Source organism: Eptatretus burgeri, chromosome 8 (genome assembly GCF_056783735.1).
Source record: "Eptatretus burgeri isolate ZD-2024b chromosome 8, Ebu_testis_v1, whole genome shotgun sequence".
Classification (NCBI taxonomy): domain Eukaryota; kingdom Metazoa; phylum Chordata; class Myxini; order Myxiniformes; family Myxinidae; genus Eptatretus; species Eptatretus burgeri.
The window spans coordinates 60,671,416-60,693,993 of record NC_140968.1 but is presented as its reverse complement, the minus strand read 5'-3'; the positions used below and the strand labels follow the sequence as shown (position 1 = coordinate 60,693,993).

At 42.1% G+C, this 22,578-nt stretch overlaps 1 protein-coding gene across 10 annotated transcripts in view; it reads left to right on the top strand.

Annotated features, from left to right (window-relative positions):
* LOC147021846 (histone deacetylase 4-like) overlaps positions 1-22,578 on the top strand; it is a 291,321-nt gene that overhangs the window by 59,940 nt on the left and 208,803 nt on the right. Inside the window, exon 1 of one of the 10 annotated variants that reach the window (XM_085892255.1) lies at positions 7,729-7,853. The exons of the other annotated variants lie outside the window; for them this stretch is intronic. The gene's annotated coding sequence lies outside the window, so the exon portion shown is untranslated. Of the gene's footprint in view, positions 1-7,728; positions 7,854-22,578 lie in introns of those variants that run through there. 10 annotated transcript variants of the gene reach the window in all.

The following is a 22,578-nucleotide window of genomic DNA, read 5'->3' as shown; positions in this document are numbered from 1 at the left end:
TATATATATATATATATATATATATATATATATATATATATATATATATATATATATATATATATATATATATATATATATATATATATATATATATATATATATATATATATATATATATATATATATATATATATATATATATATATATATATATATATATATATATATATATATATATATATATATATATATATATATATATATATATATATATATATATATATATATATATATATATATATATATATATATATATATATATATATATATATATATATATATATATATATATATATATATATATATATATATATATATATATATATATATATATATATATATATATATATATATATATATATATATATATATATATATATATATATATATATATATATATATATATATATATATATATATATATATATATATATATATATATATATATATATATATATATATATATATATATATGTATATATATATATATATATATATATATATATATATATATATATATATATATATATATATATATATATATATATATATATATATATATATATATATATATATATATATATATATATATATATATATATATATATATATATATATATATATATATATATATATATATATATATATATATATATATATATATATATATATATATATATATATATATATATATATATATATATATATATATATATATATATATATATATATATATATAGTATATATCATGATTCAAAAAGTTGTGGACGAGTTATGACAAAACTTGGTGGATGAGTTAGTTCGGTTATGTAAACAAGCCGATTTGTTTTTGGTTAAAGTCTTGATGCAGATCCGACCCATCAGTGGGGTACAAAACAATAAACTCTTGAGCCTGGCGGAGTATGCACTCCACAGTGCCGTTCGCATTTCATCATGTACTTGATAATCACTAAATAATGATCTTTCAGTGAACATGCAGCAGTGATGCTCCCGCCTGTGAATGTCAGTTTTAACAACGCCCCCCTCGATACTTCAGAGAAAATTAAAGGACACATCACCAAAGCAAAGGAAGATCATGATTGAGTGGAGTACACAAAGCAAAGTTGAGCACTTTGTTGTATTTCTAATTCCACAAAGCAATGAAAGATGAATTTAACTGTTCAAAGATGATGTATTTAATAAAAAACACTATAATGACACTTGCGAGAGCGCATACCTCCACCGGGCTGGAACAGTTTCTTGTATCCCACTGATGGGCTAGATCTGCATCCGGACCTTTGACAAAAGTTTATCGGCTTGTTCTTGTCACCTAACTAATTCACCCATCCAAAACGTTTTTGAGATATCATGCTATATAATCGTTTTTGGCCCTATCTCTCAATGGTGAAAAATCACTTAAAATTATTGTATCTGGATGCTGATTTGGATCTTCACCAAAATCGAATCAATTAGTCCTTGGCGCACACCCAATCTGTCCACCAAGTTTGGTCGGAATCTGTCCAAATTTTTTTGACATATTCTGCTCAGACAGACAGGGGTGAAAACCACCTCCATCCACCTTCAGTGACAAGGTAACTGCAGTCACTCAGATGTTGGAATGTGTTTTACATCATGTTGGATGAAGTTATGTGGAGAATTTTTCATAGATGCTGCAATGAGCATTTGGATTAAAAAAAATTGATTGTAATGGGAAATGCAACCAGTGAAGGCTTTTTCAGCTGATGTTCTTCATCATGGCATTGACCTGCAAAACAATTTTGGATCATTTGTAAAACACTGCTTTCGATGCTGGAATTGCTTCTGTTGATTTGTGGTCGGGACTGTGTGGGTCGATAAAGTTTAACTTTATATCAAAATGTAAGAACCATTGGAATACCAAGGAGTGGGGACCAATCGCAGTCGATGAAATTCCGTGCTCCGTCCAATCCACCTGTCATGGTACTGAAGGCGTAACGCTGCTTCACACGTTGTGGTGAATCATTTGTCGGGCTTCAGGAGATAGTACTTAGATGGAATGCTGGACAACAGCAGATGCATGTTTATGTTGCCCAATTTGGCAAAGAAGAATCAACTAAACAAGATGATGAGGCCAGCCAAGGACAGCTTAACGTTTATGTAGTCAGTGGCGAAATTTGCTTCGTCTGAGAACTGATGTCATGCATGTGTCAATACTTCGCACATGCACTTTGAGAGCAGTTAACACATGAGGAATTAAGTGTTCAATATTATACACTCAACTATTTCAAACCCTCGCCTCATCTCTGAATATTGCGAGATGTTTTTACAGAGTTGTCCGAGTTTAAAAAGCCAACTCCTGTTTGTTCCCTCCCCCCCCCTCGAAAGTCTCAAAATAGTTGAATGTGCCATAAAAATATTCTTGTCTATTAATTGGGATATTTGAATTGTTTTTGCATTGCTTCATTTATTTTTTTTTTTTTTCCATATTTTCCCGGCATCAAAATGCTGCTAATTTATTTCGTCCTTGCAATTTCAATTCTTGACGCAGCTTCAAATACAGTGCACAGCTTGGGTACGTCTGATTTATCCTCACTTATGCTGCAAAGACTCATCAGAACACAGCTTGACTATGGCCTTGCATATGCGATTACTCCGAATGCTCGCACCGCAGACTATTCATGTTCATCATGATTTTCTTATCCATATCTAAGGTCTTCCACGAACTCTTGTATGAGCTCAGATTTTTTTTCCAAAAATGTATGTTGGCAAAGGCCTCTTGTCTCGTTTGGTTTCTCCTTGGCCCTTCAAGTAGCCAAAAGTTCTGCCGGTGGCAACTCGTGATCGTTTAAAGCATAAGCAACCTGCCTGGCAGGAACTACTGGCCATTCAAACGCAATCAAAATGCATCTTAGGAGACTTCAGTGTGTTGCATTTCTGCATTCATTAGACCGACAGTGATTGGTCCTCAATTTAATTCAGCACGGCATTTTGAGAACTTGCTTGACAAAGCACAAAATGAATCTTCTTTTTGTTCAATAGGTAATCGGCAAAACGGCACTTTGAGTTGAGATTTGAACCTAGAACCCAGAATCGTAAGATCTTTGCTCAGACATGATGCCAAGCAATCCAACGCAAATCTATTCCTTCATTTCATGTTCTGCTTATCTCGATTCATTAATGGGTGCAGAAACAATGCCAATGCGACATTAGCAAGCATTGTGAAAGTTCAATTAATATATGCTCGTGTCTTTTGTCCTTACCCTGTATGTACCCCGGTCAGAATAGGTACACCGTATCCCTGCGTGTCGTAAAAGGCGACTAAAAGGGTTGGCGTCAGGAAGGGCATCCGGCCATAAAAAAAACATCGCCTCAAAAGGAAACCATGATGAGCACAACTGATGGGCAGGGTACAGCCCGAAGTACCCCGTGGGGGTCCTCACCCCCTCTCATTAAAACTCAAGGTGGGGAACCCAATCGAAGCAAGGGAGGAAATTTTTCCATTTATGATGACCAATCGTCTGATGCCCCACGTGGAGATCGGTTTCTGAGGTTTGGTACATGGAATGTAGGGACAATGACAGGGAGATCTGGAGAAGTGGTTGAAACATTGGTCAGAAGAAGAGTGGACAGATGTTGTGTGCAGGAGACACGGTGGAAGGGAAGTGGTGTGAGAATGGTGAAGGGAAGGCAGGGGCAGAAGTACAAGTTTATGTGGCAAGGGTGCCCAGAAGGCGTGCATGGTGTTGGTGTAATGTTTTCTGAGGAGTTTGTAGATAGTGTAGTGAGTGTGACGAGAGTGAGTGAAAGGTTGATGATGGTGAGAATTGTGATCGGAAATCTCTTGGTGAACGTCATCTCGGGATATGCCCCGCAGGTCGGTCGAAGCGATGAAGAGAAGAACATGTTCTGGTGTGCGATGGAGAAGTTGATGGAAAATGTGAAAGATGAGGAAGTTGTTGTGGTTGGAGGAGACTTGAATGGACATGTGGGAAGGAGTCCAGACGGTTTTGAGGGAGTCCATGGGGGGTTATGGATATGGTGTGAGAAATGGAGAAGGTGAAAGGATCTTGGAGTTTGCTGATGGAGCTGATTTGTTGCTCTGTAATACTCAATTCCAGAAAGCGAATAATAAGCTTATTACATACACGTCAGGTGGGTGGGCGACAACCATTGACTACCTGATGGTAAGTCAGCGAGATAGGGGAAACCTCCAGGACACAAAGGTGATCCCAGGGGAGGAGACTGTTTCGCAGCAACACCTGGTTGTCTGCGATATAAGGGTGAAAGGTGCGCGGAGAATTCCGCGGGTGAATTACCAACCGAGGATGAAGGTGTGGAGGTTGAAAGAGGCGACAGTGAAGGAAGCATTAAGAGAGAGGCTGAGTATGGTTGAAGATGATGTGGTTGAGCTTGAAAGTGGTTGGATGTCAATGAAAGATAGTCTATTGGGAGCCGTTGGTGAGATGTGGATGGACAAAAGGACCACCGAGGCACTCGGAAACATGGTGGTGGGGGTGATGAAGTTGGAAAGATGATTGAAGAGAAGAGGAAGAAGTTCAAGGAATGGAAAAAGGCAAAGGATACGGTGGAAGAAGAGGCTGCACATGAAAGTTGTAAGGAAGCCAAGAAGGCTGCAAAGAAAGAGGTTGCAAAGGCGCAGGAGGCCCATAGGAAAATGTTTGGAGAACGCTTGGATTCGGAGGAGGGTAAGAGAGCGGTATTCAGGATTGCAAAGCAGATAGCGAGAGAGATTTGATGTGATGGGGGTGAGTTGCTTGAAGGATGAAGTGGGACAAATTGTTGTGGATTCAGATGGAATTAAAGGAAGATGGAAGAGATATATGGAAAGGCTGTTGAATGTAGAAAATGAATGGGATAGAAACATCGAGAGTAACCCAGTTTTAGGACCAGCAGAGAAGATAACTGAGAAGGAAGTTGAGGAAGCTATAAGAGCAATGAAGAGTAGAAAAGCAGGAGGGCCGACGGGAGTTGTGGGAGATATGTTGAAGGCAGCGGGAAGTTGGGGTGTGAAGAGAATGACAGATCTGTAATCTGGTGGTGAAAGAAGGCCGCATTCCAGTGGATTGGGAACTGAGTACCCTCGTCCCTCTGTACAAGGGGAAAGGTGACCCTCTGGACTGTGGCTCCTATAGAGCAATAAAGTTATTGGAGCATGGAATGAAGGTATTGGAAAGAGTGTTGGAGAAGAGGATAAGGAAGAAGGTAAAGATTGATGAAATGCAGTTTGGATTTATGCCAGGAAGAGGAACGACAGATGCAATTTTTATTGTAAGGCAGTTGCAGGAGAAGTACATGGAGAAGAGGACGAAGTTGTTTTTTGGGTTTGTTGATCTGGAGAAAGCATTTGATAGGGTTCCACGTGAAGTTATGACATGGGCATTGAGGAAGTTAGGAGTGGAGGAATGGTTGATCAGAGTAGTGATGGCCATGTACGAGAGAGCACGCACAGCTGTAAGGACGAAGGATGGGAACAGTGGTGAGTTTGAGGTGAGGGTAGGAGTGCACCAGGGGTCGGTACTAAGTCCACTTCTATTTGTAGTTGTGATGGAGGTGCTGGCTCGGAGGGTAAAGGAGGGTTTACCGTGGGAGCTGCTGTATGCAGATGATCTGGTGTTGATTGCAGAGAGTATGGATGGACTGAAGGAGAAGATGAACAAGTGGAAGGAATGTATGGAGGTAAAAGGTTTGAAGGTGAATATCGGAAAGACGAAGGTGATGGCAAGTGGTCAAGCATGTGGTGAGGTGGAAAGGACTGGGAAGTGGCCGTGTGCTGTGTGCAGGAAGGGTGTTGGAGTGAACTCCATTCAGTGTACAATGTGTGCTGAATGGGTTCATCGAAAATGTAGTGGGGTGAGAGGGTCATTAACCAGTGTGGCAGCTACATTCAAGTGTAAGGTGTGCATCGAGGGAGCAGCAGATGAAGGAATTGTTGAGTTGGATCTTGGAGATGGTGTGAAGCTGGAAGGGGTGAAAACATTTTGCTATCTCGGAGACATGCTGAATGGAGAAGGTGGATCAGACTCTTCAACGGTTGCTAGAGTGAGATGTGCATGGAAGAAGTTTCGGGAACTGAGTGGCGTGCTGACAAAGAGGGGAGTGTCGTTGAAGCTGAAGGGAAAGGTGTATGCTTCATGTGTGAGGAGTACGATGATTTATGGGAGTGAGACATGGATACTGAAAATGGAGCAGCAACAGAGGCTGGAAAGGGTGGAAATGCAAATGGTTCGGTGGATGTGTGGAGTATCATTGAGAGAGAGGAAGACAAATGATGACTTGCGGAAGATGATGGGAATAGAGTCTGTGATGGAGGTTGTGAAGAGAAACAGGTTGAGATGGTTGGGTCATGTGTTGAGGAAGGATGAAAGTGACTGGGTGAGAGGAGTGTTGGAAATGAGTGTAGTCGGAAGGAGAGGACGGGGAAGACCGAGAAAAACTTGGCTAAATGTGGTGGAAGAGGAAATGTGGGCAAGGGGATTAAGAAGGGGAGATGCAGAAAACAGGGTAAAGTGGAGAAGATTGTCATGGGGCCCGCAAGGCTAACCCCCGCTTTAGCAGGGAAAATGGCCTTTAAGTGTGTGTGTGTGTGTGTGTGTGTGTGTGTGTGTGTGTGTGTGTGTGTGTGTGTGTGTGTGTGTGTGTGTGTGTGTGTGTGTGTGTGTGTGTGTGTGTGTGTGTGTGTGTGTGTGTGTGTGTGTGTGTGTGTGTGTGTCTTGTCCTTCGTGTACGTCATGTTACATTGAAGCTTTTTATACCTCGAACATTTGGATGGCCTTAAATCCTAACTTATTTATTTAAGTCCGCCTCCGTTTTGTCCATCAACCTTACCGTTGGTGCACGTGCCCCCTCTTTCTCCTGTTGTTTTTGTGCTGTTACATACTAATCCATTCTGTGTTTCGCTCCTCCATGAGCCTCCACAATGTAACAAAAAAGCCCAAGCATACCAAAAAATGTAGTGTGTGTGTGTGTGTGTGTGTGTGTGTGTGTGTGTGTGTGTGTGTGTGTGTTTTTTATGCGCACTTGCCAGACCTTTTTGGCATGTTCAGACCATTACGAGTGTGAATCGTCACCTTTTTTGAATGTCCACCCCCCCCCCCAATTTACCCAACGTGTATATGTACATGTGCACGTGTAAGTCTTTCAGTTATAAATCACGTATGTATTGTAATTTGAATCCTGTCAGCTCAAGGTCGGATGCTCTCATGGTATCAGAAGGTACAATTATGCTCTTCTCACTTTCCTCTTTCCCCCTCTTCGGGGAAAATTGTGAGCAGTTGCGTTTCCCGCAAAACACTCCATTTGGTTGTTAATGGTACCGCCAAGGGCTGTGGATAGTTTGATGTTGGGGAGTGTTTTTTTGTTGCTCCTGCTGTGTTCTGCCTATCATGGTGTGCAGTTTGCAGCTGTGACCAGGGCTGCTTCACCGTGATAGGCTGGGCTTTCCTTGCCCAATCAATGAATGCAAACTGATAGGGTAGATTAGATTTTTTTTGACTTTTTTCTTTCACCGAAGATGGAAGGGGATTGAGTGACATCCCCATTTTATCAGTCTGAAAAAGCCATTCACAATCTTCGGTGTACAGTATTGCCATTAAACTTGTGATGCAAAACAATATAAATATATAATATTAAAATGATACATATTCCACAAAGTTTAAAGTTTAGTTCTCTTTTGCTGTATATGTTCCCTTTTGTGCCAGTTCAACCTTTAAAATTCCATTTCTAAGTCTGTGCTTGTAAAATGTACAGCCAGGTCACCTAGAAGGCAATCTGGGCGACCGGGCATTCCTTGGCTTTCCGTCTTTGGGAGGGGACGGATAGCAATTGCGCCGGTGCTGCAGTCGTGGCCGCCTGCTTGCAGCTGATAAACGAGGGTAAGGCCTTCTCGGTTCGACCCAGAGAGGTTCCGAAAGACCGCAGTGCCTAAAAAGGCTGTTGAGTTAATGTAGTTTTCCTCCGTTTTACTTACAATCCTGCCAAAAATTATTTTGGCTTTTGCTTCACAAACTTGATTCGTATGAATTTATTTGGTATGGGACACCACTTGTTTGTGCTTTGGTGGTGTCCTTATCTCCATTAATAGTTGTTAATTGAGTAACATTTGACAAACATTGCAATGACGGACTATTTTTCCAGGCAATTGCGTTGTTGCAAAATATTGATGTGATCTACATGTTGCAGCGTCGCTGGATATTTTGTAATTGCTTTTCTGTTATGTTGTTCATTTGTTTCATGTCATTTTTTTTGTTGTTTTTTTCATATGAATAGATGAGTGCAAACCTCATCAAACATGTTCCTTTTTTTCTTTTCTTTTTTAGTTCTTTTGATATTTATTTTGCCTCGTTTTGATTGTCTCGGATCTGTCTGTTATTGTGCAGAGGATTTGTGAAGCTTTGCAATTTTTCTTGCACGACAAGTCACCCCACCTCTCACCTTCCTCCTCCACAGCACCAACCCTCCCCCCCCATCCTTCCCCCCATCCTTCCCCTTGACTTTCCCCTTGTGTTGCACCTGTTTTTTTTTGTCGATCTGTGGAAAAGGGAAATCTGTTTTTTGCTGATAGTCAGACTTCACCCTCCCTTTTCGCCACTTCTGGAACCTCCATGTGCAACCTTTTGTTCAGAAATGTTTTTGCTGGGTGTGGATGTGGATTTGTAGGAGATGCAGAAAGGAGAAATTCATTCTTCTTCTGTACACTTGCAGATGTTTTTGGAAGTTTTTTTTGATGGTTATCGGTGTATGCGTGCATTCGTGTCAGAGTTGTGTAATTATTTTCTTCACTGCCAAAATATGAGCATTTCTTTAGTCCCCTGAAGGGCAGTTAAGTTTTCATCTTTTGTTTTCAAGAATCCTTCAACAATGAGATGGAGTGCAAAACAGGCGGTGCATAGATTTTGTGCCATGTTGTTGTTCCCTCATCCCGAGTGTCATTTAATGTGATCTGTTATTTTGATTTGGAGATGAACAACAGTATGAAGGTGACATGGCCTTTTTAATATCTGCAAAGTCCAGCAGAAGTGGAGGTTGCTTGGAAAATACAAGACTCTGATCAATATACTTTCAGTGTTATCGTGTTTAAAATGAGGTTATCTGTGAAAACCTGTTGGTAGTTTGCTTTTGGAATGTTGCAAAGCTAATATTTAAGGTACACTTTTGATGTGTGTATATATACTTGTTCAATGTTGAATGTGGTGATAAAACCACACTGTGTTGGATGTAGCACCCCCTCTCTGAATCCAAAAATAGCACCATTTACACTGAATAGTTTGTTTGCTAAAAGGGGCTGGCAGGATGGCCTTGACATAAGCACACTTGCCTCTAAGCTGTCTTGCCTGGGTTTGAATCCCGACCCAGCTATAAACTGTCATCCCGGTGTTTCACAGGCAGGGTGATTCATTGATGTGTGTGCTGTCCCTCCAATGGACTTTAAACTAGAGGCACGTCTGCCCGCATTATTGGTGGATATTAAATATCTCGTGGCGTCTTTTGTGAAGAGCATGCAAGCTATCGCTGGCACCCTTAACAAATTCCAAATTTCTGGCATAACCTGAGTCGAACATCAGACCTGGTCAGCCGGTTCGTGAAAGACTTGGTGAAGCTCCCCTCCCCCCTCCCCCTTCCCCGGTGAACCCACCAATAATGTGAGGATAATTATGGCCATTAAATAAGAAGAGTAATTCAAACTGCAAAAGGTCCAAGTGCCTTTCTCATGAATAATTTTATAAATAACGCTTGGTGTTAAAGATCTCATATCAGGTGTGTGAAAGTTGATGCAATTTGTAACTTGAATTATTTGCCTTGCAATGACAAATAATAATAATAATAATAATAATAATAATAAATGGGGGCCCATACCCTTGAACAGAGCTCCAGGGGGGTATCACAAGTACTTGGAAAATGTTACTCAGCTGAAACCAATCATGGATGTCGCCACTCCAATGCAGGACACTCGACAAAAGGTGCAATCATTTGTGATTTCTTCAGGGTGTCGGCAAAAGCTCGTCTCATCTTGCTAAAAGACAACCCATGGGTTCTTGAACACCCATCAAAGACCGACGTTGGCAGACCGGTCCTCTGGCTTCACGTACTTCCGCCGGACGGTGCACACATTGATGCCTTGCCCTGCATGTAAAACAACAGGATGGCAATTTATACCTGGGTCGCCATTCAAATTGAGGCGAGAGAGCTCACAAGCTAACGTGCACACTTCTCAGGCCTTGGCTCTCCTACCAGCCCCCTGCAATTGCAAAGCACCTACTCGGTCTCGATATGATGCTCTTCCCCTTCTTTATTTATTCTTCAGAATTTATTTCCTTATTGCTGAGTTTCATTCTGCTTTGCTTGCATTTAATCCCAAAGGTTATTCATGCACTCATAATAGGATGGCTGGAAATGTCATCCTGATAACATGAAACGATTACTCTGCATATATCTTGGCTGCTTCCCCACTGCCACGACATTTTTGATTTGGAGCATTTCCCGAAACGTTTCTTTCCTTTTCTCCTACCAATGCATTTTTTTATTTTCACTATTGTTTTGATAAGCACACCACGATATTTAATTGCTTTTTATTAGAATTAAAAATAGCTTGGAATAAAACAGTCATCTATTCCATAAAAGTGCATTTGTATATTTGCTTGTTTATATATTTGTTATTCTGTACTCACAAAGAAAAAAGTGGGGTTAAGCAATTGGTTCACTGTCTGTCTGTCTGTCTGTCTCTGTCTGTCTGTCTTAAAACATCAGTTTGTGATTGAGGAAAAACTTGATTTAAATTGAATGTTATATTTTGAACACTAATCAGAAAACATCCCCAGTGGTTTAGCAGCACTTTTGCTCTGAATTTGTTCCAATTGCACATGTGCAGAGAGGAGTGAGTTAATAGTTTTTGTTTTTTTTAAAACTCTGTCTCTTAATAGTTACTTGTCTGCCTGTCTGGCAGTCAAAATTGAAAATCATTCCAAACAGGAAACTTACTGTTTTAAGGATGTTTATAAAGGACACAAACAAGAGGCATGAAGGCCTAATGTAGCGTGTTAAATAAGGTGGGGGGGGGGTGTTAAAAGACCACCTTGTTGCATCACCGGCAGTAAACTTCCACATTGTTTTGTTTCCTACAACGTTTGAAATCTTCCTTTAATTTTAATTTAATTTTATGTTTGGACACTGCACAACACAAAATCGCCTTTTCAGCACTTTCAAAAACCTTCCGTTTCGCAGTACTTGGACAAAATATTACGCCATATTAATTCATCTCGACCAATTAAATTTGCCGTTTGCAGAGCCCACCCATGTCCTTGGTTCTTGAGACAGCTTGGTGTAATGTGTTCTTTGCACTCTTGTTTGTTTCTGTATTTGTATGTTTTTATTTATATATGCTTCAAAAACCAAAAAAACGACTGAGCAAAATCCAACCAAATTTTGTATGTTACTTAAGGGGACCTCATGTATGGTTTCTGTGTCTGGGTGGCATATTTGGGGGAGCGTGTTCAAGGTGGGGTGAAGACCCCAATTCTCTGTGTAAATGTGCATCGTGTTGCGCCACCCAGTGGTATCTGGTATTACAAATAATCTTTGAAATCTGGGAATAATTTGAAATTTTCAAAATGTTCAATTCCACTCATTTTAAGCAGCTATTCAAACCAAAGTATCCAACACTGAGCTTCACAGCGAAGCAGAAGTGAGTTTTGCTCATGCCAATATATAAGTAGTAAGGATGGTTGACGAAGGTGATGAGATGACTTCCAAGCAGATGGAACATGAACTTGGGGAAAAATATAATGAATAGAGCAGAATGTTTGTAAGTTCTTTTGATTAAATTGGTCATCGAAGTGACGGATAAAAATGTCTCGTAACTTCATCAAGCTAAACTATTTGGTATCATGGTTTGGTTTTATATAATATATTTGTTTGTTTCAAAAATGATTCCCTACTTTATGGCATTGTGACAAAAACAAAAAGCCAAAACCATGAAAGCTTAAAAATAAATGAATTCCTTTGTCTGGTCAGAACTTGTTTTCAACCTACCTTGCTATTGTGGTTTCTGGCAAGATTCCTCCATGCTGCCTTCAAGGACATTGCTTCTTTAACTTCGATTCAAATATATTCTAAGGTTTGGATGCGTACTTATGCTTATGAAATAAAATGACCGTTTTTACAGCCATTTTTCCCTGCTGTGCAGGGGTTTGGCTTTTTTTCTTGAGGCATGTTTTATGGCCGGATGCCCTTCCTGACGCCAACCCTGGTCGCCTCTTACGACACACAGGGATATGGTACACCTATTCTAACCGGGGCATACACCGGGACCAGTACACTGGCACTCATTTCGCCGACCTCGGAAGGATGACAGGTTGAGTCAACCCCCTGGTGTATTAATTCAGTGGCCCAACGGGGTTTGAACTCAGGACCTTTTGGATCCCAAGCCGCTGCCCTAACCACTGCGCCAACACCAGGCTCCACTTATGGTTATAAAATGAAGAATCAAAATGTTCTTTCAGCTTGTTTGGGGAGGTGTGGTGGGTGTGAGGTTGGGGGATGCCTGGGGAGAGGTCCTGTATTTGAATACCTGGGAGGCTGTTTTGTATGGCTATAGATCGCTCGTAAATGCAAAGTCCATAATTTTGAAAGTTCTATTTCCTGCAGATTTCATCACCCTCTGCATTCCAATTTCAATGACAGATGTTTGACTTTGTTACAAAGAGTGTCTCATAAATCCATTGGCCTGACCAAAGCGAATCATAATGATGCATCCTTCACTAATTAATCACCTTTCTTACCTTGATGGAATGCCAGGATTTTTTTTCATTGATCCTCATCGTCGGAAAGTTTTTATAAATGCTTTTAAATAAAATTGTTTTAACATGCGTGCACTTGCGTTTCAGGGTTGGGATTGTGATCGAGCTAACTAACCGAACCAATTTGTTTCATTTTACCAATATAAACTTGAGTTTTGAGAGGATGGCATCGAGGAACGTACCATCGCCTCCAAGTTAATCTCACCTGGTTTGAATCCTGACCCAGCTATAAACTGTCATTCTGGTGTTTGTGCATTCTCAATGTGTGTGCCGTCCCTCGGATGGACGTTAAACTTGGTGTCCCGTTTGTCGGCATTGGTGGACGTTAAAGATCCCACAGTATCCTTTGGGGAAAAGTATGGGGCTATTGCTGGCACGATGAACAAATTCCAAATTCGTACATTAACTGCTGCTGGGAGAGGGATGGCAAACCGCCCAGCATGACCCTTGGCCATGAATCTGCTTTGGCAGATCCAATACTCTGTTGTTGTTTTTATTTCATATGTTGCCTATGGCTTCTGGTTTCATCATTGCTGGGAGCATGGCTGTGCCACTGATGCAGTGTCCCCTGCTTTCAGTAGCTGGTACTCATCTTGCCAACCTTGGAAGGATGACAAGCTGAGTCAACCCACTTGCTGTTAGTTAATGGCATGACGGGCTCGAACTCCAGACCCAAATATCTCAAGGCAGTTACCTTAACCTTTCAGCCAACGCCATGCTGACCAACACTCTAACGGATTGGTACGTCGGATCGGGAAACTGAATTTGAATGTTCGAATCAATTGGAAGTGCTGGGCTGGAAGCTGGCAGGATGGCCTCGAGCTATGCACACTCACCCATAAGCTCATCTCGCTTGGTTCGAATCCTGACCCAGCTACAAACTATCATCCTGGTGTGTCACAGGTTGGGTGAAGTGTGCTGTCACGTGGATTGCTGTTAAATGGGCGTTTCTTCTGCTGGCATTTGTGAAAAGTGGGAATCTACCAAATCAGTTCGCCATTCCCACAAGAAGGTGGGAATAATTGTGTCCGTTAAAGCAATAGTGGAGTAGTCGTGCAACTCATCGTGTTGAAGGGGAATTCTGCACTATAAGGAAGGGAACTGGAGGAGGAGTAAAATGTCAGTCTGTCAGTCTGTCAGTCGTGGGTTATTGAGGAAGAAAAACAAACAAACGGGAATTTGAAGGACCATGAGGGGGTGGACTGTGTGGCTTCATGTTGCAGTGGGTTGAGGGTCCATTTGGGATGTGAGGGGTGTCGAGTTGTGGTAAAATTTCAACATTTTTTGCTTGCATGTGATGAGTAGATCGCCCTTGTTGTAGAACAGAACGTTCATCGAAAGTCAAATGCAGGAGCCAACAGGTCTCGTCCAATTGTCTGTGGGACGTGGCGGACGATCGTCGGCGGTTCACGAGGCACATCACGTTTTCAGCCTGGAGGGGACAAACATTGCCAATTTGTACAGGAAGGGTGATGACGGGGACGTGTTCTGCATGCATAATGCACGGCAACAGTCTGATGGAGATTTTCCCCAAGCCGTTTGAGGCACAGCGCATGGGCCGGGCCTGCGTGTTCATTGATCAAATGATCATCGTGCCTGACGAGATTTCGGCCTCCTCAGCTTTTGCACAAGTTTCTGTGTTGCAATACGTGTTGAACGGAAAGACGGTGGTTTCCACAGCAACGAAATGCATGTGAAAAGAAAACCATTATGTGCACTTGACTTGAGAAAAATCCAGCTTTTGGAGCGGTCTGAGAGCGAGCGCTGACAAGCGGCTTTAATTTTACTCGCAGCCGACCTCCCGGGTGGGCGCGCTGTGATTGGCTGCCTCGGTGTGCAGCGCTATTTCTGCGACGCTGCGTCATCCGGTGCTGCTGTTGCTATTTTTAGCTCTCGTTGCCTCCCTGTCTGGGGAGCGAGCAGTGTGGATGGGAGGAGGAGATTTCGAGGGGAGGGGGTGACGGGCCTCGAGGCGTGATGCTCACCACAATGAGCGCTGTTTGTCAGCACCCTCATGCCTTATCTCCACAAGACACCGCTGTGTGTCCTGCCGAGCGCCGTGCCAATGCACACTCCATTAAAAACACGTGTCACCATTGTAAATTGCGGCGCATTAATCATTTAACGGGAACGTTTTACCTTCGCCCAGACAAAGCGCCCGCCGCACAAAGGTAGTCCAAGCGTGTTGTTAATGCCATTAACAGCGTGTGTGGAAGTGATCGTTTTGCTTTGTTGTTGATGCTTCATTGGGCAATTTAATGTCGTCGTTGTGATCGGCTTTTTGGCGCGAATGGCGCTCAAAAACTTGTTGGGCCCGGGTGCTCGTTCTCTTGTCAAAACTTTCTTCTTTTAAAACGTGAAAAAAAAACCCTCTTTGGTAAGGAAATGAATGCAAAGGATTTAAATTTTAAATCTGAACATCTCACCGACATATTTTACAGAGATTCTGGTAAATGACCCTTCTCATCCTCCTCATTCTCCATTTCTTCATTCCCCTCATCATCGTCCTCATCCTTCTCATGCTTCTCCTCATCATCCTTTTTATCATTCTCCTCCTCACCCTCATTCTCCCCTCACCCTCATTCTCCCCTCACCTTCATTCTCCTCCTCACCCTCATTTTCATCCTCACCCTCATTCTCCTCCTCACCCTCATTCTCCTCCTCACCCTCATTCTCCTCCCCTTCCTCATTCTCCACCTCCCCTTCCTCATTCTCCACCTCCCCTTCCTCATTCTCCACCTCCCCTTCCTCATTCTCCACCTCCCCTCATCCGCATTCTCATCCTCCCCTCATCCGCATTCTCATCCTCGTTCTTACCCTCGTTCTCACCATCATCTGCATTCCCCTCTCCCTCATTCTCATTATGCTCCTCATCCTCATTTTCTTCCTCATTCTCATCCTCCTTGTTCTCTGCGCACCCTCATTTTCATCCTCATTCTCCTCTCCTCCCTCCTCATTCTCCCCTCCCCCCTCCTCATTCTTTCCCTCATCCGCATTCTCACCCTCGTTCTTATCCTCGTTCTCACCATCATCTGCATTCTCCTCCTCTTCCTCATTCTCATCCTCCTTGTTCTCTACTCACCGTCATTTTCATCCTCATTCTCCTCCCCTCCCTCATTCTTTCCCTCATCCTCATTCTCCTCCTCCCCTTGTCCCTCTTATTTCCGCTCCTCCTCCTCCTCCAACCCTCATCGTTGTTGTTGATTGGTTTCGTGTGTGCAAATTAATGTGAAACTGTTTTATAAAAATATGAAGATAAAAAATATTTTCCCGTTGCATCGTTTTGTTGTTCATTGTTGATGCTTGAAACGTTGTTGCACAATTTGGGTGAACCCCTCGTTTGTTTGAAATTGATTTGTGATTATTCGGCAAGGTACAGGTACCTTGTTATATTCTGTCGCCATGGTGATATCCCATGATCATGCTATTATTGACTACCTGTTCACAGTTTGCCAAATTAACCATCCCCTCCCCTGTTTCAGAACCTGGATTCAATTATGGATTAAATTACAGCCTCCACTCCCCATTTACATTCCTTGAGGCCTTTTATTTATTTATTTTTTACATATTTGGAATAAAACCACAAATTAAATTATTGACATCCTGTATATAAATGGAAATATCAAATAAATTCCTCTGATCCCCATCCCCTCTCCCCTCTCCCCTTTCCCCTTTCCACAATGGCTCCAAGTCGTCTTAAATCAGGATTTGATTCGAAGAATTTTCTTTTTCTTACTTTCTGCCTTTCTATGTATTTATTTATTTTGATTTATTTAAACATCACCCTCAGATTTATGGAAGAGATTGTATATAAATCTCATGCAGGGCAACGACATCGGTTGACATTGGTGCTCTTTGACATGAATTGCGGAGACATTAGTTCGTAGTTGGACAAATCAAATAGCTACGTACGTGAGATTTGAGATTTGAACTTTGGTTCGGAGGGAAATGCTAAACAAGCCAACGCAGCAACCTGCTTTTTATAAGATCCAGGTAAAACGAGCGTGTGCGTGTGCGTCTTGTCCGTAAGCACACGCACATCTACTTTAATACAAAAATTAAATAGTTAAATTATCAGATCTGTTGTAATCTGTATACCCTGGCGAGACTCGGCATTGAGTGCTCTTTCCTTACCTGATTGGGTTTTCCTTTCACCTGTTTGTCTGTCAGTCTGTAAGCAGGATATCTCAAAAAGATATCTCCACATTTGGATGGAACTTGGTGGACGCGTCGCATGTGTGACGAGGCCGAATTGATTCGATTTTGGTGAAGATCGGCATTCGGATTCAGGAATTTTTAGTGATTCTTCACCATCCGAGAGATGGGACCAAGAATGATATATATATATATATATATATATATATATATATATATATATATATATATATATATATATATATATATATATATATATATATATATATATATATATATATATATATATAGCAAGATATTTAACCCTTTGAAGCCTGAGCTCCTTGGACTTTTGGCTCCCCCACCCTGGGCTCCCTGGAGAAAAATCTGACCACTCAAGTATACGGAGGTTTGAATAGTGGCTGGTATAACGGCCACCAGAGTTCAAAGGGTTGAAAGGTTTTGGACGAGTTGTGACTAAACCTGTTGGATGAGTTGGTTCGGTGACTAGAACAAGCCGATTCGATTTTGGTTCAGGTTCAGGTTCAGGTCCTGGTTCGGGTCGGACCTATCGGTGGCAAACAAAATGCAAGCTGTTCAGCCTGGCGGATGTACGCGCTCTCCCGAGTGCCGTTCCAGTTTCTGGAGTACTGTGCTCGCTGAAATTGAAGACGTTTTTCTTTTTGGCCATTCGGTGCGGTTGCATCACCCATTCGGCAAGCACCTGTGGTGAAGGCTTGTATCGTAAGTGAACCAATGTGCATTTTTCCGTTCCTGGAACATTTTTCTCATTTTGCTCAGAAATGTGCTGCAGAAGCAATTCCTGAAGGCAAAATATCTTGTATTTGTGTTCAACCTTCTTGTAGTAAACGTTTCATTTACTGTTGTAGACTAAAAAAAGAAATAAAAAAAGCTGACAGTTGGTGTTTGCTGTGGAGATTGGTGTTTAATGTTAAAACTTTTTTTTATTTTTTATTTCTATTTTTTTAGAACCTGGGGTAAATCCACTAATCTATATGTGAGCTGTTTCATGAAACACTATGTTTTCAGAAACAGGGATTCCTGACCTTGATAATTCCACTTGAGTTCTGCTTCACAATAAAAAGTTCTCTCGGCCCAGTAGGAGTGTTTGCTCATCGGGAATTTCTTACTTTTTGCTTTGTAAGAACTTCTCGAATGCAAGGCTATCACAATGCTTCTGGGCTGGCAGGATAGCCGACATGGAGATGCGTGTTCTCGCACGCGAGAGCCGCCTTGCATCCGTTCAAATGTCCGCCCAGCAATAAACCGCCACCCTGGTGTTTCTCATACAGGGCGACCCATCATCGCATACCACCGGTGTCTTTGCCAAAGAGTCAGTAAGTTATCGTCGGCATTCTGAACAAATTGTAAATTCCTGCCCTTATGTGCAGGGGCACTGCATCATTGGCACGTACAACTGCAGCACCTCAGTCACGACGCAAGGATCAGGTTGAATTCATCGTCGAATCCCTAGTGCAATCGGCATTCATTAATGACTGCCATTGCTGTTGTTTCTCAATATTCTCAAGCAGTTCACATCATTTGCTCGCTTGGCGCAGCTCATTCACGGAACACACAAAGTAGTTTGCATTTTCATTTTTAAAATTATTTTTTTTTGGTGACCATTTCCCTCCAGCCACCTTAACGCTGTTTGCTTTGAATGTCAAGCTGCATAAGCACAATACTTGGGTAATCCATGTTGTGTTGTGCTTATTGTAATTCAAACGCCAACATGGGCTTTCCATGCACATTTATTTAACAGTTGAAGTGTCACACAATCTTTGTCATGAACCTTCTCCTCTTTAATCGGCCAGCACGCACTTGAAGGTTGGAAAATGACCAAAGAACTCGCATCGTATGTTGGATTTTTCTTTGGAATCTTTTTTCATTCTCACTTGAGTTTGGGAATTTTTTGCTCTGAAATTTATTCACTTGAAGTCTTGACTTGAGCCAAGCCGAGGCCTTATGTTTCGTGATGCTTTTCCATCGAAACTTCTTTGTGAAAGCAAATCGAATGCTTAAGCATATGGGCACAAAATGGATAGTTGTCAAGGCAAAAATGCTTCATGTATTTAAAATTGATGCAGAGAATGGTGTCACCGGTAAGGTAGTCAGACTGGAAGCAGTCGATGATAGGTTCAAACTTGGAATGGAGGGGGGAGAGGGTTGCATGGACATTGTTGGTACTGCTAAGTCACTTGGGTATGGATGGACGGTTATACACGAGTCGTGATTATGATGTTTGTGAGATGCTCTCTTCAAAAGGTTAATGTGCTGTCGGTGTGTGTTCATTGTTCATCCACCACCCTCCATCATCTCCCCCCCCCCACCAACTTACCAATGTAAGAAACAAATCTTGCAAAAGAATTCAAGGGACCATCTACATAATACTAAGGGGAGATTGGTGAAAAGGTTTGGGCGAAAAAGGTTGTAACTGAGAGAAAAAAAAGACCTCCGATTTGTTTTGTCTATTTTTTGTATTGAAAGAAATGTGTGATTGGAGGAGGGGACAGTTCGTTCGGCCACTTGCTTGTCATGTGATATGTCGAGAGCTGCTAAAACTGATTTCAGGGTCATGTTTTTGCCTTTTTAACACACAAGTGCAATAATTTTGTCTCGAGGCTCCTTTAAAATCACGTCGGTTAGTTTCTATGTGTATGGAAATGTCTGTAATAAAACTAGAACAGCTCTCGGTAGAGTGCATAACTCCGCCATGCTGAACAGTTTTTACATTTTGCATCCCACCGATAGGCCGGATCTCCATCCAGACCACTCGTCCTTGTCACACACCAAAAGCTTATCGACTTGTTCTGTCTGGTCACCTACCCAACTAATCCACCAAGTTTTGTCATCCGTCCACAAACTTTTTGAAATATCGTGCTGGAATTTATGCATCAAAAGAGACCAATGACTGCACCGTACTCCCAAGAAGGAAGCCAAGCACGCACACATGCACGCACGCGCACCTTGTTGACCAAATTTTATCTGGCGCACACGCACATTCACACGCACACATGCATGCACGTGCACCTTTTTGACCAAATTTTATCTGGCGCACACACACACTTTCACGCACATTCTCACGCACATTCTCACGCACATTCACACGCACATTCACACGCACATTCTCACGCACATTCACACGCACATTCTCACGCACATTCTCACGCACATTCTCACGCACATTCTCACGCACATTCACACGCACATTCACACGCACATTCACACGCACATTCTCACGCACATTCTCACGCACATTCACACGCACATTCACACGCACATTCACACGCACATTCACACGCACATTCACACGCACATTCTCACGCACATTCTCACGCACATTCTCACGCACATTCTCACGCACATTCTCACGCACATTCTCACGCACATTCTCACGCACATTCTCACGCACGCACGCGCACCTTGTTGACCAAATTTTATCTGGCGCACACACACACATTTTCACACACATACACATGCACATTCACACACACACGCACACACACACACACACACACACACATTGTTCCACAAATTTTATCTGAATCTGTCCATAACTTTTTGAGATATCTTGCTCAGACAGATGGGTGAGAACAACCTATGTCTACCTTTAGTGGCGGAGGTAACTACCATTACACGCTTTCCGTTTTGTCCAAAGTTCTACAACTTTTAATGGCCCCAGTTACGTTTCAACTTATTGTTGTCTACCACTGTTTTTGGTCCAAGTCTTTCACAAGTCTGCTGGCCATGCCTGATTTTTGACTGAAGGTGGCAAGAATTTGTAATCTGTTCAGTGCCAAGGATAACTTGGTTACTCTTCGAAAGACACCATGCGATTGTCCGCATCCACCAACAACCAGGGCAGGTACCCGGGTTCTTCTGGCTTAACCCTGATGCATTGCGCATGCATTCATAGGTCGCCCTGCATGCGAAACACCTGGGTGACAGTTTGTAGCTGGTGGGAGATTCAAACCCTGGCTGAACAGCTGAAAAGCCAGTGTGCATGCCCCTAAGCTCTCTTGCCAGCCTGACTTTTTCTAAGGAGCATTTGTAAATTTTATCTTGTTCCATCATTGTGCAAATGTTCAAGTAATTGAAGAAATACAAACTGTGATATTTGTTCCGCTGAAATGAGTACAGTTTATTCATTGAATACCAAATCTACAGAAATGTAATTTTGCTAATCACTCAATCCATTGGGGTCATTATGTTTTGAGGAAGTGCCATGGTTCTGTGTTGTAGCACTTGTGAGATTCTCTCCAATCTAAGTAGAGATTTATTTCTTGTTTTTGAAGATTATGTTGATGGAACAGTAACTTTAGCTCATCTGGAATTTAAATCTCAGATAATGTGTGGTCATCATGCACCGTCCATCCCTCAGCCTCCTTTTTCGATTTCTCTGGCCAAACCGCTGGGCTATGCAGGCTGAAATATGGCAACAACATTCCTCTCCTGACGGGTAATAGGAATGGCAAAGCTCGTTCCGGTCACATGACTTTAAGTAGGTCAAGATGGCCAACTTCATAAATTTCTTCAAAAATCTTCTCCAGACCCAGCAGTCAGAGTGCTACTAAATTGGGGTTACATCATTAGGGCAGGAGGATTGAGATATTAAATTGCAGAGGCCATGCTGATCACATGACAGGATGAGTGTAAAAATGGCAGTCACACAAATTCCTTCCAAAATCTCCTTTTCCAGACCCACCAGTCAGAATGCGACCAAATTTTAGTTCCAGCATTTGGCCAGGGCCTTGATAAGCTACAGATCCAGTGGTGATTTTGTGTGTGTGTGTGTGTGTGTGTGTGTGTGTGTGTGTGTGTGTGTGTGTGTGTGTGTGTGTGTGTGTGTGTGTGTGTGTGTGTGTGTGTCGAAACATAAAGAGAGTGATGAGCACTCCGCTGATCCCCACTGGACACAGTCCACACCAAAGCGTCACCTCCAACACAGATGCTTCAGCCTGGTGACTGTCAGAGACAAAGATTATATGGCCATAATCAGTTAAATATCAAACGGAACCACCGATCCGGATTTCAGGCTCATATGCCCTATTCAGGATGGTATACTGATAAATATCTAACCAATGATGACCACATTCATCATTTATACATCAGATGCACCTCCTGACTGTGGATCAGTGGAGTGCTCATCACACTCCTTATGTTTCGATTTTCCCGCTGGTCATATTGTTATGAATTTGGAAACCTATCGCACACAACATTCAGGTCCTATAGATTAGTTATATCGGTAAGTATGTGTTTTATAGATAGCTTCCTTTACCTTGTCTAATGGGTAAATAAATGTTCATGCGCTGTGATTTATTTTTATAGATAGGATTTTTATTGGAAAACAAATCGGCAACGACAACAGAAAAGACCGTTACAACAGTTCTGCAGCGAACAAGGACAACCCCCTGCTCCGGGATTCTCCGTGGGCCGAGTGGGGGAGGGGTCGAGCCGGCGGGGATGCATAAAAGGAGAGGCAGAAGCCGGAAAAGAAAAAGAGGAAAGAGAGCATCTCCTGACCTGGGCATCTCGTCTTGCTGGAGCGTTCGTCTCGCTGGAGCGATCGTCTCAGGGATCCTGTCTGGCCGGTCATGGTCGACCTCATCCTTGTCCTCCTCACCACGATGGAGAGTTAGAGCGACGCCAG